Raw genomic sequence first — 17,961 nt, forward strand, 5'->3', positions numbered from 1 at the left:
ACCGGGCTGGGCTGAGCCCCTGGGACTTGCTGGGTTGCTGGTCCTGCAGTGGTGCAGTGCATTACAGAGTAGAGGCTGGGGCGCATCTCCATCAGAGTTCCCTGGAAGATCTGGTCAAAATGCAGATTCCTTGGACTCCAGATTGAGACTCTCTGGAATCTGGGGGCAGGAATCTGCATTTCATGAGTGTCCTTATTCTGTATCACGTTTGTAGTCCAGGACCTTGTGATTGACAGCAAATGTGACCCAGTGAACCTGGGTGGGAAGCAATGGTTTTGCCAGACTTTTTTTTTTTTTTAATAAATTTATTTATTTTAGTTGGGAGCTAATTACTTTACAATATTGTAGTAGTTTTTGCCATACATTGACATGAATCAGCCATGGGTTTACATGTGTTCCCCTTCCTGGACCCCCCTCCCACCTCCCTCCCCATCCCATCCCTCTGGGTCATCCTGTTGCCCCAGTCCTGAGCATTTGTCTCATGCATCAAACATGGAATGGTGTTCTGTTTCACATATGATAATATACATGTTTCAATGCTATTCTCCCAGAACGTCCCACCCTCACCTTCTCCCTCAGAGTCGATAAGACTGTTCTATGCATCTGTGTCTCTTATTCTGTCTCGCATATAGGGTTATCGTTACCATCTTTCAAATTCCATATATATGCATTAGTATACTGTATTGGTGTTTTTCTTTCTGTTTTGCCAGGCTTTTTAAAATTTCAAGACCTACATGTCATTATAATGCATTAACTTGTATTTACTCACAAGTTCTTGATTTTTTGGCTCCCTCTTCTTAAATCAGGCAAGCTTCTTTCTGCAGTCTTTCTCTTTGAGCCTGAAATGCATCTTTTTGAATATCCTTGTAGAGAGATTGTAAACTTTTGATTGTCTGGAAAGATCTTTATTTTGGAAGATAATTTTTCTGGACATGCAATTCCAGGTAGATAGTTTTTGCCTCTGGGCGGTGTTCTGGATAATTTTATTTGGATAGTTCTTTTCTGGTGGGTTTTCTTTTTTGTCCTTTTAAATTTCAGTTGCTATATATTTCATTTCTAGAGGTCAGAGTTTTGGTTAGAGTTACAGAGCTTGATTTTATAGTGTATGTGTGTATTGCAAGTATATGTATATTTTATGTATTTTATAGTATATGTACTATAGATACATATAAAACTATAGTATAGTTTATGTGGTGTTTTGGTTAGAGTTATACAACTTGTACTTTACAGTATATATGTATGTATATGTATGTATTGTTGTTCAGTCGCTAGTGCATCTCTTGTATTGCAGGCGGGTTCTTTACTGCTGAGCCACCAAGGAAACCCATATATGTGTTATAGTATATGTGTGTGTATATATATATATACATATGCATATATGTATGTGTGTGTATATGGGGCTTCCCTTATAGCTCAGTTGGGAAAGAATCTGCCTGTAATGCAGAAGACCTGTGTTCGGTTCCTGGGTTGGAAAGATGCCCTGGAGAAGGAAATGGCAACTCACTCCAGTATTCTTGCCTGGAGAATCTCATGGATAGAGGAGCTTGGCGGGCTACAGTCCATGGGGTTACAAGAGTCGGACATGACTTAGCGACTAAACCATCACCATCAGTTCAGTTCAGTCGCTCAGTCGTTTCCAACTCTTTGCGACCCATGAACCACAGCATGCCAGGCCTCCCTGTCCATCACCAACTGCTGGAGTTTACCCAAACCCATGTCCATAGAGTCAGTGATGCCATCGAGCCATCTCATCCTCTGTCGTCCCCTTTTCCTCCTGCCCTCAATCTTTGCCAGCATCAGGGTCTTTTCTACTGAGTCAGCTCTTCGCATCAGGTGGCCAAAGTATTGGAGTTTCAGCTTCAACATCAGTCTTTCCAGTGAACCCCCAGGGCTGATCTCCTTTAGGATGGACTGGTTGGATCTCCTTGCAGTCCAAGGGACTCTCAAGAGTCTTCTCCAACATCACAGTTCAAAAGCATCAATTCTTCAGTGCTCAGCTTTCTTCACCATCCAACGCTCACATCCATACATGACCACTGGAAAAACCATAGCCTTGACTAGACGGACCTTTGTTGACAAAGTAATGTCTCTGCTTTTTAATATGCTATCTAGATTGGTCATAGCTTTGCTTCCAAGGAGAAAATGTCTTTTTATTTCATGGCTGCAATCACCATCTGCAGAGATTTTGGAGCACACACACAAAAAAGTCAGCCACTGTTTCCACTGTTTCCCCATCTATTTGCCATGAAGTGATGAGACCAGATGCCATGATCTTAGTTTTCTGAATGTTGAGCTTTAAGCCAACTTTTTGACTCTCCTCTTTCACTTTCATCAAGAGGCCCTTTAGTTCTTCTTAGCTTTCTGCCATAAGGGTGGTGTCATCTGCATATCTGAGGTTATTGATATTTCTCCCAGCAATCTTGATTCCAGCTTGTGTTTCTTCCAGCCCAGCGTTTCTCATGATGTACTCTGCATATAAGTTAAATAAGCAGGGTGACAATATTCAGCCTTGATGTACTCCTTTCGTATTTGGAACCAGTCTATTGTTCCATGTCCAGTTCTAACTGTTGCTTCCTGACCTGCATACAGGTTTCTCAAGAGACAGGTCAGATGGTCTAGTATTCCCATCTCTTTCAGAATTTTCCACAGTTTATTGTGATCCACACAGTCAAAGGCCTTGGCATAGTCAATAAAGCAGAAATAGATGTTTTTCTGGAACTCTCTTGCTTTTCTGATGATCCAGCGGATGTTGACAATTTGACCTCTGGTTCCTCTGCCTTTTCTAAAACCAGCTTGAACATCTGGAAGTTCATGGTTCACGTATTGCTGAAGCCTGGCTTGGAGAATTTTGAGCATGACTTTACTAGCGTGTGAGATGAGTGCAATTGTGTGGTCGTTTGAGCATTCTTTGGCATTGCCTTTCTTTGGGATTGGAATGAAAACTGACCTTTTCCAGTCCTGTGGCCACTATATAGTGTTTATTTTATAGTGTATATATTAATACTATAAATACATACAAAAACTATATATATTATATAAAGTATTTTGGTTAGAGTTATAGAGTTTGTATTTTATAGTATATGTGTGTATGTGTATATGTGTATTATATATATGCGTATAGAGAGTATATAGTATATATACACTGTACAAATATATATAAATTGTAGTATATCATTTATATAGTATTTTGGTTAGAGTTACAGAACTGATATTTTATAGTGTGTATATGTGTTTATATATGTATGTATTATATGTGCCTGTATATAGTACATATAGTGTAAAAATACATATAAAAACTATATATAGTGTATATAGGTTATGTAGTATTTTGGTTGAAGAGCTTGTATTTTATAGCATATTGGTGTATGCATATGATTTATATATACTGTATACAAAGTGTATTTATAGTGTGTATCCTGTATGTATACAAAGTGTAATATATCACTCATACAGTATTTTGGTTAGAATTATAGAACTTACAGTGTATATATGTGTCTATGTATATGTACTATATGTGTCTGTAGAGAGTGTATAGTATATATAGTGTAAGTACATTTAAAACTTATTGTCTATTGTTCATACTGTGTTTTGGTTCGAGTTGCACAGGGCTTGATGGAGATGAAATTTAGTCTTGAGTCAGTTGAATTCTTGACAGAACACACAAAACCCAAACGTTTCCCCACACCACAGTGACAGTTTGTCCTTAATGTTTTAATATGCCTGGTGACACTAACGTTTTAGGAAGTCAAGCTGGATAACACTGATGATACTTTAAAGCTTTGTTTAACCACGTTACGTCTTAGCTAAAAGTCAGCCTCTGTGTGCATCCAGAGTGGAAGTCCTGCACGATCCCTCTCTTCTCACAGCTGTTCTGTAGCACTACTTGATTCTTTAACCCACCTGTAGACCTTTGACTGGGTTTCCCAGGTGACTCAGTGGTAAAGAATCTGCCTGCCAGTGCAGGAGACGTCAGTTCGATCCCTGGGTGGGGAAGATCCTGTGGAGAGGGAAATGGCAACCCACTCCAGTGTTCTTGCCTGGGAAATCCCATGGACAGAGGAGCCTGGTGGGACAGTCTGTGGGGTCACAGAGAGTTGGACATGACTTAGCGACTACACAACAACACAAAGCCTTTTACTACGATATTTTGTTTTGGAGGAATTCCTTTGCAGTCCAGCTTCCATTTCCTTTCAAAGCTTGAAAACCTCTAAATTCCTCTCAAAATCCCTTATCTGCCCCACCGTCTTTTTATGTGCTCACTTGTGTGGCTTCTCTGTGCTTCCAAATCCCTCTTGAATCACAGGCCAGAGCTGTGTCCCCAGCCATCATTTGGTATAGGGGTTGCCAGGGTTCTTTTTCTTGCATTTTTCCCTTTAAATTAAATCTGTACTATTAAAAGGTTAGCTGCTATCTTTTAAACATGAGGAAATTTTTACAAAATAGTGATTTGGATTCTTGCCTTTGATTTTAGAATTGAAAGCTCTTATAGCCTGGGGTTTATGCTGTCACAGGGCAGTAATGGGCTTGTGGGGCCACTGGCTGCTCTTTTAGCTGAGAGTCTGGGGCCTCCAGCCTGCAGCCTCCGTCACCACTCCCTGGATCTTACACCTGCTCTGTCCTGCTCACTCATATTTTCTGCCTGGTCATTGTGGATGCCTTAGCTTTCCCAGTATGAACAAGGAAGCTCAGGTCGGAAAGGTCTATCCTCTACAAGGCCTTATAGCCAGAACTCTCAAGCAAGCCTCAGTCAGAAAAATGTCCAGTGCAACGTAGGCACTCAAAATTTTGTGTTAATATATTGATGAGAAAAATATTTCTTCTGACTGCACGCTTTGTCGAGTCAAGTTCCTAATAGCTGTGTGATATTGAGCAAGCTGCTAAAACTTTCTGTGCCTTGGTTTTCTTATCTGCATGTAAGAGTGTCTATGTGGTAAGAATAGAATTAAATGAAATAACTGTTGTAAAATACTGAAAAAAATATCCAATGCAGTGTGTATTTTCAATGAATGGCGATTGTATGTTTAGTGAATCCTGAGAATTAGTTCTTTAAATTGTTGATTTGTTTATTGACTCAGTCTGTCTTGAGTGGCTGCTATGAGCCAAGTATTTTTCTAAATTTTTGGAGGATAATGAAGAACACAACAGAGAAGTTTCCTTATCGTTTGGAGCTTATAGTCTAGTGAAGAGGACAAGTGAGGACATGAGAAAAAAGTTTATAGATGATGATAAGAGCTCTGAGGACAGCAAATAGAATGATTTAATTGGGGTGATAGGAAACCTAGCTTAAGTACGTAAGTTAGACCACATGCTTGAAGGGGCCTTTGCCCAGAAGACCCTGTGATGAGAAGGAGCCACTTATTTAAGGAGTAAGCTCATGGCATTCCAGGTACTTGGGAAAGCCAGTGCACCAAGTGTGAGGTAGGAAAACCCTTGGCTTCTTGAAATGGACGTCCACCCACCGCATCCATGTTGTAATTGAGGACTGAGTTCGTGGCTGGTGGTGGTGTCAGAGAAGTAGAAAGTGACTGGATGATTCAGGGCCTTCTAGGCCAGAGAAAGAAAGATATTTTGTCCTGAAGATGGTGAGCATTTTCAGCCCCTTTCTTTTTGCTACATGACATCGACTTAGTAGGTTTGCAGAGCTTCCCTGAGTCTTGAAAATGCTTCTTGTATCTCAAGGCTACTTGGAGTTTCGACGCAGGGGCTTTATCATTTTGAGATAAACTGTGGTCTGTGGTTGGCAGTATCCAGTTCCCTGGTAGTTTGGTAGAAATACAGAATCTCAGGCCTAATTCCAGAGACACTAAACCAGTGTCTCTGGGAATGGCCCAGGAATCTGTATTTAGAAAGGTCTTCAAGTTATTCTTATGTATACTGAAATTTGAGAAATACTCATCTATAACACATGTGGGCACATTTCCATAGGAGTTGGAGCTGTAGTTTTGGGATAGGAATGGAAGCCTTCCACGGGCACCCAGTGGGTGTTGTCAGCTGCCAAGGGTGCAGGTGTACCAAGGTTTGGCACTAGTGCCAAGGTGAGAATTCCTCTGCGCATGTGCAAAACCCTCTGCCCGCTGCTCAGTTTTGGTGTTGATGGAAGATTCATGGTAAAAACTTTCTTTTTTAATCTGGAAGCTTGGAGGAGAAGCTAATAGTTCAGGTTATTTGACATAATAGGCTTTATCCAGAAACACCAAGATGCTTTGAGGTAGAAGGGACGTGAAAAGCATCAGTTAGTGACCTGACCTGGCAGATGAAAGGACTGGGATCCTGAGGTATTAAATGACTTTCCTGGAGCCACATGATTGATGACAATGCTGGGTTCAGAATTCAGGCTTCTCCGCTTGGTCATCTGCACATTACATGATGTGTTTTGTCTTGATGGAACTATCTCCAAGAAACATCTCTTGCTCCTTATATGTAATTCAAAAATGTTTGTAGAATTATTTTGGAGGAAAATGATTATAGTTACCTCTCTTCCTAGTTTTGATGTTTGTTATTATTTTTGAAACAATTTTTATTTTTACATGTTTTTATCCTCTAGCAAAGAGAGCTACTTAATAGGAATCAGTATGTTTATCCATGTCAGATTTGAGTTAAAACAGCTTATTGTTACTGAGCACTTTATAATTGGACAAAAATGCTATTTTTGTCACGCCAACATATGTAAAATATTTGGCACAAAGTCTGCAATAAACAACAACCTCTCAGTGTATGTGTTGAAGTAATTGGTATCTGTATCTTTCAAAACATTATTTCCGGTTTATATTTTACAGCATCACACTTGATATATCGACATACCTCATTTGAAAGGTGTTTTCCCCTACCTCTGGGTTCTATGTCTATAGCACTGTTTTCAAGTTTAAGGAAGTGGTGGTTTTAGAAGTTACATCTTAGTTATGTGTAAAAAAATATTTTTGTATTGCAGTGTCCCAGGAGCTTTTGCTGACAATTCCAGTTTCCAAACGAGACATTTGGGCAATGGTGAAGGCTTCAGTACCTTCTCACATTTGCTGTCAACAATGAATGGACGGATGTGATGCCTGCTGGTCAAAAGGGTAAGTGAACATTTAAGATTATTCGTCAGAAAATTCACAAGGCCAAATTTGGGCTGAAGGGGTCCTGCCCAATGCAGGAAACTGAAAAAAATCCCAAGTTCATCAGAACAGCTACACTGAAGATGAGAGACTGTCATTGAGAACGAACAGACACTATCATTGTTTTCTGGTAGAACCTTTGGGGATAATTTGTACACTGATCTGAGGATTTATCAAAGGGGTAGTAGGACACAGGAGAACTTTTTTTGTTTATGTGATTCTTTTAAACATACTCTGAAGGACGGACTACCTAAATTATGAGCTATATGCACAGTTGAAAGAGTAATTACATTTTTTGGTCTCGTTACAGTTTGGTGATAAAATGAACTACCATGAAATAAGACCATAATGACCTCATTTTGAATGGTGGGAGGGGGATTTAAGTCTGATTTGGTCATTGAGAAGGTCCCATCCCAAGATTTCTACATGATTGAGGTTCTTGAGAAAGCGAAAGTGTTGGGAATTGTGGACTCTTAACAGATTTGCAGATAGACTTATGAGCATTTTTTCCTATCATAGTTCTCCTCATCAGATTACTCATTGTAATTTTTAGGAGAGGGTGTTAGGAGAGGTTTGATGATCTTTGTCTGTTACATGTGTTTTCCATTTTTGATGGCATCTGTCATGCTCCTCAGAACTTGCTGGCTACCCTGTAGTAATGAATGAACAGTTGTGACTTGCCTTTATCAGAGACAAGAATTGGTTGAGGCTAGTTGTTCTGGGTAAAAACTCTGACATCATTCAATGGTAGCTTTGTCATAAAATGAGGTCAACTTTATGGGAAACCTTTTGGTTTCAGTTTTGTAGTGAATGGCCTTTAATAATACGAACCACTGGTATAAATGCATCTTGTTTGTCTTAGTGGAGCTATATTTGAAACAGATTCTATTTAATGGAGGTAAGCACAGTGAAGTAGAAAGAGCACTGTATTAAAAATTGGGAGACCTAATAGCTAGCTGACATGAGACAAGTTAGTCTCTGTTTTAATTTACTATATTTAAAATAAAGCAGGTTGGTTAAAGTGTTGTATTTGTCATTGCTAATAAGGCCCTGGAAGATGTCTGTTTAAGTCCTCTTATTTTTACAGGTGGAACGTCTGCAGCCTAGAAAGTCTAATTGAGTTGCCTATGTCCCCGGGCTTGGTCAGAGCCAGGTTTTTTTTTTTTTTTTTTTTTTTCATCATCAGTGATTCTCTCTAGCTTATCTCAATTATAGAGTGTGACATCCAAGCTCTGCAGTTTTGTAAACCTTCTTTGCTGATATGTGTCTCTTTAAGCTTTTGTTTTACATTCAGCTGCTTTGGGCCGTATTTTTAAAGATTTTACAGTTAGAGGTCATTTTGACAAATCCTTCCCATTTTGTAGATTAAAAGAGCTGTGGTGAAGCAGCCAGCCCACATATCAGAGACCAGATGACCAGAGACCTCAAAGAGCCTGTGGGCTTTAAAATTCGCTTCACTTAGGCTCCTTTGGTATCTGATTACTTATCATATTTCATTCTGCTGGAGCTAGAGATAGAGGAAAAACAGAGACATGTCTCTTCCTATTATAGTATTCTTTCACTGTCAAGTAATAAAGCAAGTAGAAATCAGTAACACATAAGGCAAGGATGTACACCATGAAAAGAAATGGTTAATGGAGTCATGGAATTTTATATCTGTTAGGGTGCTTTGATGATCTTGTGGGATGGTCCTGGGCAAGTCTTATGGTTCCTTCTCCTGTGAAGCTCTTGTGAGGTTTTCCATTGCTAAGCAGCTGTGATGGACTTTTATAAGTGGTCTGTAGACCAGTGAGCAACTAGCAGGCATTATAAAAAATTATATCTTTGGGGATTCAGGTAGGGTTGAGAACAAAGCCTGGGTCTGTCTCATGTAAACATGAGAATTCATAGAAGTGGTTGGAATTCTGAAGTTATTGAATTAGCAATAAACTCAGGTTTGAGGTTACCTGTCTTCAGTATTGAGAGAGTCTTAACTCAATCTCACTATCATAAATTAATGTATGAAATTGAACAAAACTACATGAATGGATTTATTGAAGACTAGGCTCATTTTGTTCATTAATTTCATTTGGGTAAGGCCTTCTATTTGAAAAATCAATCTAAAGAACTATAATGAAAATGATATCTGTTGTATTGATATGAGGCCCAGACACATACCAGTTTTTTTCTAAAGGAATTTGCTTCATGTTTATCAGATTGTGATCAATTTGCCTTTACTATATTTTTAGTAGGAAGTGAAGATCCCTGAAATCGGATGAGCTGGGGTATGTTTTCTGATTCTCTATCCTTGTTCAGCCTCAAAGCATACCTTCGAGATCTGTTTAAAGCACTAATTTTCTTTCTCCATGATGCAGTAACCTGGGCTGTGATGCACTGTATGTCTGACAGCTAGTTAATCCTTCTGTTGTCAAAAATGTATTCATAGTCATACATTCAAAAATGTATTCATTCTTATGGCTTTTAGAACTTTTAGAACAATTCATTGAGTAGCCCATAGAAGCACCAGTTAATTGTTACAGCTGATAATTTGGAGTCTTTAGGCATGAAATCACCTCCAGTTCTGAGTGAAATGTTTTGTGATAAGTGACCTCATGATAGAACAAGGTCCCAGTTGCAGGAGTAGGCTGCTAGAACAACAGATTCCTTATTCCAGTGCGTGGAAGTGTCACCACATGAGAAAACGTTTGGACAACTAGATGATTATGGCAAAATTTTAAGTTCAGAAAATAGGTAGTTGGGTAATGTACTCAATTTGTATTGGTGAGAACCATGCTTGTGTAATAAATTGGCTTAGGGGCAGGATCTAGAGAGAGAAAGGCTGAGCACTTGAGAGGTCTCTTTGTGATGTGATTCTTTAATGCCATCCCTTGCCAACAGGGGATCAGAGTTGACTCCTGCTTCCTTGGTGTGAAGCTTTAGTTGTTGTTGGTACCTATCTGATGCACATCACGAGACTCCAAGAGTGAAGAGCAGGTAAGTCTGCTGCATACTTAATAGGCAGTTAGCCACAGTGTTATTAATAAATGTGATAATAACAGTCAGGATTTGCATAGAGTTTTCCCGAGAAGAGTTGACTGTAGATGGCAAATATGCTGGCTTGTTTGTACATCTGTCCCCTAGCCTTGCACTCTCCCTACCAATAAACTGTCCCTCTCTGGTGGATCTGAGATAAGGGCATAAATATCATGCAGCATTATTTTGTCACCAGTTATTTTTGCTTACTTGTCCATAGTTTCTTTTTGGATCTCTCCTAACAAATTCATAGCTTTTGACCTACTAGAAACAGGTTAAAAACAGGGAAAAATAATCCATGTCGTTTAAGGCTTGATAGTAGACTACTTTGTGGCTGGAAGTTTCTGGAATTTTCTAAAACTCAAGAATGTGGATTTTTTTCATTGGTTCTGAGGTGGGGTGTGGTGGTGGTGCAGCTTCGAGGAAGAGGTGAGGACAGATAGCAGGCATCCGGGGCCAGGAAAGCTGGTCAGTGTGCTCCCCCTCTGAGCTGCCTTGTGCAGGAAGCTGGTGAGTGGGCCAAGCCACTGGCTGTGCTGAAACTTCCAGTCCCTGAAATTTTGACTTTGAAAAGTAATTTTAACAATTGAATAAACTACGTAATATGTTTTATAAGCTGGAGCGAATGATCTTAAGTATTTTGGTCTCTTTCATAACACACTGAACCTAATATTGGTAAAAATACAGATCTTCACTCACGCCATAAAGAGAGCCTAGATTTAATAAGCAGTTATGAGTGCTGGCAGCTGCCTATCAAACTATATAACTTGAACTCCAGCATGCGAAGACAGTGTCAACTTACATTTTATCTCGGAAGTTTTTTCAAAGCGTTTATTTTGCCTTTCTCTCCAGTCTCTAACCTAATGCAAGTAATGTAATTGGCTGAATATTTTCCACATAGCTAATTGGCTAGGGGCCAAGGGGGAAACCATTGTCTGGCTTGATGAAGATCAGAAATTAACATGACATTTACATGTAGGTAATGGAATATATTAGTAACCCCGTAATGCAGGACAGTGAGAGGAAGAGTGTCCATCCTTCCCTGCCCATAAGCAGCAGGAGGAGTTCTGATGACGGTGAAAGAAGCCCCAGTACCCGCCACCCCAAACCCCCCAATAGCTCACAGCATGGCCAGCCAGTCCTTGTGTCACTTTTACTTTAAAATTCTTAAGACAGAACTATAAGACAAACTAATGAATTATTCCGTTTGTCAATTAAAAAAGAAAATCCACCAACTACTATTGTAAGATTAAATTCCAATTAGAAGATTGTATTTAATTCCGAAGCTATAACATTGTTTTAATGAATTCTCTCAGAGGTGACAGTTTATGTGAGATAAATTTATATGGTGTAGGTAGGTATAAATTCATTGGATAATGTTAAACATGTTACTTCATATATATTAGCTGTGAAATTTATTTCTTCTCTAGTTATGTCCCCAAGGAGGTAGAGTCAGAGGGAAAAACATATCTTCAAAGAAATAACCCTTTCTGTCCTTTCAGATACTTGCTCTCAAACAGCCTTTTCTCACTTTTATTGAAAAAAAAAAAAAAAAAACTGTTAAATTTCTGCATTAACTGAATTTATGATTCTTGGTGTATGCTATTTATAAAATTGAATATAGGTTTTATGATATAGGAAATTAGTCTAGGAATGAGAATATGATCCAATTTTGTAATAAAGGTAATCTGCATTTATATTGCAGATATTTTCCATTTTTTCTCTAAGCCCCTTATGGGATTATACACACATTTCTCTGGACATACAAATTCACTGTAAACTTTTAATGTAGTGAGCAGGCTTTTGTTCTTCTGACATCTGCACAAAGCATCAAATCCTTTGCCTAAATCAAAAGTGACAAACATTTTGGACACACTTTCGATTTTATAATTCCTTCACCTCTGCTGGTTCCTGTGCTCCTGGCAGACATCACTAATTGATCCCATTCTCTTCTCTGCTCAGTGTGGATGTGGCCTGAGAAATTACTCCATTTAAATTCTTGGAGCTAAGCTTACAAATTCAGCAGTTACATGAATATGCTTACAATCATGTCAGGCAAGTGATCTGTCTTTGAATATAGTATACTTACCCCAATATCTGTCACACAAGACAATTTTGAGAAAATGTCACACAATTCTGGCAATTATCAGGTTGTGTGATATGTGTGCACCATATGGGTATGGTTTGGTAGGCAGTTTATTTTGTACCTTTTAACTGGTTTTGGTGTTATGTGTCTGAAGCATTTATAGTTCTGCATTTTTTTCAATTTCTATAACTTTGGAAAAGATAAGAGAGTCTGTCACCCTCTTGTTACCTGGGCATTAACTCAGGCTCAGACACAGCACGGAAGTGGTGGGGTGAAAACTAAACCTAGACTTTCCCTCTTCGAGTGCAGTTTCCTTCTTAAAGGGAGGGGCATATACACGTGCCAGGTGCTGACCGGGGCCCAGCGAGTGTCTTGCAGTTTCCTTTTGCATATTAATCTTGGTTTTTATTGATACACTGAAGCAAGCTGTACCAGGGAGGAAGGCATTCAGCTATTATATTTCAAATGATATCTTCTGTGATGTAAAATTCTGGGAACTTCAACTACATGGCATGTTGTTTTTGAAAATAGTAGGTTTTCTCTTCACTTGGTTCAAGCTAACACACAGAGGTGAAGAGAAGGAAATTTTCATTCAGCTTATGGTCAAGCTGCTCCCCTACCCTGTGGAGAATTGACATCCTTTTAACTCCTCCTTAAAAGAAAAAGGAGCAGTTAGTATATCTAAGTACCATTTAGTTAACTTACATTTCAATTTTGTTTCTAAGTATTATTTGATTGTTTAGCCATGGTAACTAGAGTTCTGGAAAATGGTTGAGAGTTAACATGTGGATTGGTTAACATGTAGCTTGGTAACCTGTTGAGTCACATTTGTAGGTTAACATGATTGGCTTTTGTCAAGGATGCCAAAATATGTGAGCCTCGTTGTGGTCTGACCTGGTGTGGTGGTTTTTGGATTCTCTGTTACACATTGTTCTATATAGCTCCAACCACTTGATTGGAAGAGGCTCATGAGATGAAATCTTTTTCATCCTTCCTCATATTCTGTGAGGTTTTAGTAATAATTGTACCAATAATTATTACAGCCAGTCATTGAGCATTTATTTTGCCTGTAGTGGTTTGGATATCACATGAGGTATCTCATATCATCCTAACAGTGTCTCTGTGTACTTGATATTATTATTCTGGTTTTATTGTTGAAAAGACAGAAGCTCAGTGTCCAAGTGACTATTCAAGATCACACAGCAGGTTTTACAAGTGGGGTTTCCCTGAAGGTGGGCCAGTTTCAAATCCTGTGTCTTAACCAGGAAGGCATATGACATCCTTACCTTTGATTCCATGGTTCTCTAAGGGCCTTTTATTTGATTTAGGCAGGGAAGATTTCGTAGCTTCTAGTTGTCTTTAGGAAGAAGTGGAATCCAACTCATTTAAATCCAACTCATGCAGCTTAATCTACACACAGGATTTTTATAGGACAGTGATAAAAAAGGGAATAACTTCTTCCAATTTTTTTTTTTTTCAAAAATATTCCTTACTTACTGGCCTTTTCCTCTAAATCTAAAATCTCCCAGATACATGTAATTGGGCTTAGAGTTGCATGCTTCTTTCAGGTCCTCTTGCAAAATAAAGATGCTCTAGGTGATGATGGCTGATGGAATGCCTAACATCCAAGCAGATGAGTTTTCTCCTTTGATACAACATGAACAGACATAGGGCCAGTAGACCCGCTGCTCCAGAGAACATGTGAAGAAAGGGAAAACCTGGGCTACTGGGCTTTTGTGCCCAGGGCCAGAGCCAGGCAGTGGCAAGGTCAGACCTGCCACTTTGTCACGTGCGTTTAGATCCCTGTATTTGAGCTGTAGGGACTTCTGCCCATCCAGGGTGGACTTGCAGGCTGGAGGGCCAGGAGGCTAGTTTCAGGTACGCTCTGTGGAGTTTTTCTTACAACATGTGCATTCAGTTGTTAATAAGGGGATTTTTCTTTCCCTATGTTTTAGTGTGACATATTGGGCTGTGTAAGGGTGAAATGGGATGTTATTTTGCCATTTCCTTTAGACATTTTCAGAAAAGAGAAAATGCAGCTGAATCTTGATCTGGAATCTGGGTGATGGGTATATGGGAGTTCGTGGTACTATTCTACTTCTTTGTATATTCTACCACTTTATGATAAAACAAGGTGTGTATGTTGGGAGGAGGGACATCAGTGAGGGGTTAATCTGGCTTATTATCTAGCCTGGTGTTGGTAAACCGGTCACCGAGTAAAACCAGGTTTCTACTCCTCTGTCCTCCACACCACCTTGGGCAGCCTTCAGCTGCTGGTGTAATTGAATTGATACAGAGTCTTAGGGCAAGGAGATGCTAACCTAATCAGCCAAGAGTTGAAGTAATTTTCTGGACAATATAGATAAAATAACTTTACCTGACATACAAGCATTCCCTGACTCACCTATAAAAAATGACAGTGGTTGAGTAGCTGTCATAACTGAGCATATGTGACATGCCAGGGGCTATGATACACCAGTTACAGAGTTTCTCTCTAACCCTTCAGTGGTCAGTGTTTGAAGAGGTACAGAGGGGACCACACCCAGGGCCCACTGGACTCTCTTCTGTTCTGCTTCCAAGTCCTTGGAGCCTGTTCTTCAGCACATGGTTCAGGGACTACCTGAATTGTGTTAAATATAGATTTCCAGACCCATACCTAGGTATAGGACTAGAGCTTGGTCTCTGAATTAGAGTAGATAAACTCAAGTCATAACACCCAGGCTTCACTGAGAAGATTACCTTGGCCACGTCAAGGCTGCTCTCCAAGCTTGAGTTTCCTCCTCTGCAAAATGTGGACAATGGTAGCATCTGCTTTGTTTTCTGTGAAAAGTCCTTAGTACTGTGCTTGGCACTTAGTAAGCACTAGGTATGCATTCCCTGAAACTGTATTTTAACCTTTTTGAGACATTTACAAATACCCCAACATAACTGGAAATGTTAAGGATGTAGCAGTTAATGCTCCAGGTGGCATTCTTTGGTGGATATAATTTAAACCTTATATATCCTAGAAGCGTTTTTTAGGGTAATTATTAAAAACACTTTAAAAATCGGTATTAGAGTTTTTTACGTAGGTATCTGAAAAAGAATTCTGTCACCAAAGTGTATAAGAGTTGACAAGTGTAAATATGCAGTTAGACAGTTTCAAAAAACGTGTATTATTTACTGATCAATGTAGTGTCTCCTCTGGAGCCATTACATTCAGTCATTTCCTGTCAATCTCTCCAGGCTGTTATAATCAGACTATGGATATGCATATTAAAATACAAGAAAGTTATTGTGCATGTGTGGTGGCAGCTTTTTAATTGTTAATAATGTTGCTGCTTTAAAAAGATATCAGGATAGTTTTCTCTTATGATGGTTAATAGTCATCAGAATTGAAGGAGGGATTAAGGGAGCTGAAACTCAGGGTGGGTGAACACGAGGCCCACTGGTGCTGGTCAGTATCAGTGCCTCATGATAAAGAGGAAGAGTTTTTAATCTGATTTTGGTGCTGAGTACATGGAGATTCTTTGAGATAGACAAGGCTGTGGTCCATGTGATCAGATTAGCTAGTTTTCTGTAATTTTAGTTTCAGTTGTCTGCCCTCTGATGCCCTCTCGCAACACCTACCGTCTTACTTGGGTTTCTCTTACCTTGGACGTGGGGTATTTCTTCACAGCTGCTCCAGCAAAGTGCAGTCGTTGCTCCTTACCTTGGACAAGGGGTATCTTCTCACGACGGCCCCTCCTGACCTTCAATGTAGAGTAACTCCTCTCGGCCTTTCTGTGCCCATGCAGCCGCTGCTCCTTGGGCCTGAGGTAACTCCTCTTGCAGCCGCCTCTGGCCCCTGGCCCAGCCTAGCTCCTCTCGGCCGCCGCCCCCGGCCCCCGGCCCCCGGCCCCCAGCCCGGCCCAGCTCCTCTCACCGACGCCCCCAGCCCCCGGAAATAGATGGGGAAACAGTGGAAACGGTGTCAGACTTTATTCTTTTGGGCTCCAAAATCACTGCCGATGGTGATTGCAGCCATGAAATTAAAAGACGCTTACTCCTTGGAAGGAAGGTTATGGCCAACCTAGATAGCATATTTAAAAGCAGAGACATTACTTTGCCAACAAAAGTCCATCTCGTCAAGGCTATGGTTTTTCCAGTGGTCATGTATGGATGTGAGAGTTGGACGGTGAAGAAAGCTGAGCGCCGCAGAATTGATGCTTTTGAACTGTGGTGTTGGAGAAGACTCTTGAGAGTCCCTTGGACTGCAAGGAGATTCAGTCAATCCATCCTAAAGGAGATCAGTCCTGAGTGTTCATTGGAAGGACTGATGTTGAAGCTGAAACTCTAGAACTTTGGCTACCTCATGCGAAGGGTTGACTCATTGGAAAAGACCCTAATGCTGGGTAGGATTGGGGGCAGGAGGAGAAGGGGACAACAGAGGATGAGATGGTCGGATGGCATCACTGACTCGATGGACATGGGTTTGGGTAGACTCCTGGAGTTGATGATGGACAGGGAGGCCTAGCATGCTGCAGTTCATGGGGTCGCAAAGAGTCGGACACGACTGAGCGACTGAACTGAACTGAACTGAACATGGAGATTCCTTTTGCTCTTCTTTCTAACGTGTTTTTGGAAAAGTTTTGTAATTAAAAAAAAATACACTTCTGTATGTGTGTGCTGGTTAAAGAGTCCTCTAACTTCTGTGTTGATAATAGGGATCAACAACTTTCTGACCCAGAGAGGGAAAAATTTGGGCTTTGCAGGCTACCTGGTCTGCTGCAACTACCTGCTGTGTTGTATGCAAGCAGCCATAGGTGACTAGACAACAAAGGTTCGTCTAGTCAAAGCTATGATTTTTCCAGTAGTCATGTATGGATGTGAGAGTTGGACCATAAAGAAGGCTGAGCAACGAGGAATTGATGATTTTGAATTGTGGTGTTGGAGAAGACTCTTGAGAGTCCCTTGGACTGCAAGGAGATCAAACCAAGTCAATCGTAAAGGAAATCAACCCTGAATATTCACTGGAAGGACTGATGCTGAAGCTGAAATTCCAGTACTCTACCCTTTCTGTGAAAGATTTTAATCTTTTACCTTGTAGACAGGTTGGTGAGTCAAGGCTGGGCAAACTGTGAGGAAGAGTAGGTTCGTTTAGTGGGCCTTTTTCATAGCATAGAGGCAAGGGTATAACAAACACAGCATCAAGTCAGAGAAAATGTGGGACCTGAGAAGAGAAATGAACATGGATATTTTTCAAGAAAAGCCTAGGAGAATAATTTAGAGGATTATTTCTTTCTCAAATATCATGATTCAACTTACTGGGATGTGAAAGGGAATGGGTTTCAGGTTTTTAGCAAGCCATCACTTATGAACCAAAGTATTGTTGTTGTTGGGGAATAAACATCTGGAAAGGACGATGTCCCTCTAAGAAGCAACTGTTTTTACCTAAATGTAATAAAAAAAAAAAGGGAGAAAGTGGAAGAGAGAATAAAACAAAGGTAGAATTATGTTGAAAGCCTTGCAAATAGTTAGTTTCTCTTTTTTGTTGTTGCTGCTGTTGTTAAGTGAAAAATAAATGTATTCCAGGATCCAGAACCAAGACCTAGAACCTTTAATGTATCATAAAGAGCTGAACATGGCAATTAAGAACACCGGATATTAGCCAGAAAACTCAGATTTGAATCCTGGCTCTGTCATTTGTTATCAGTATATACACGGGTAAGTTACATTGCTCTGGGCCTGTTACCTGATCTTTAAAATGTGAATATTAGTAGTATCTATCATAACTCAGAAAGGATT

The 17,961-nt window shown here is 40.0% G+C and overlaps 1 protein-coding gene across 28 annotated transcripts in view; it reads left to right on the forward strand.

Annotated features, from left to right (window-relative positions):
* The window catches only part of FOXP1 (forkhead box P1), a 618,285-nt gene that overhangs the window by 94,643 nt on the left and 505,681 nt on the right, over nucleotides 1–17,961 (forward strand). For 26 of the 28 annotated variants that reach the window (XM_081528351.1, XM_081528323.1, XM_081528326.1 and 23 more), the window contains one exon: nucleotides 6,929–7,058. The gene's annotated coding sequence lies outside the window, so the exon portion shown is untranslated. Of the gene's footprint in view, nucleotides 1–6,928; nucleotides 7,059–9,325; nucleotides 9,362–9,974; nucleotides 10,071–17,961 lie in introns of all 28 variants that reach the window. The other 2 variants (XM_081528327.1, XM_081528350.1) reach the window with 1 other exon arrangement.

This window comes from Giraffa tippelskirchi, chromosome 9 (genome assembly GCF_054371585.1).
Source record: "Giraffa tippelskirchi isolate mGirTip1 chromosome 9, T2T-mGirTip1v1.2.pri, whole genome shotgun sequence".
Taxonomy (NCBI): Eukaryota; Metazoa; Chordata; class Mammalia; order Artiodactyla; family Giraffidae; genus Giraffa; species Giraffa tippelskirchi.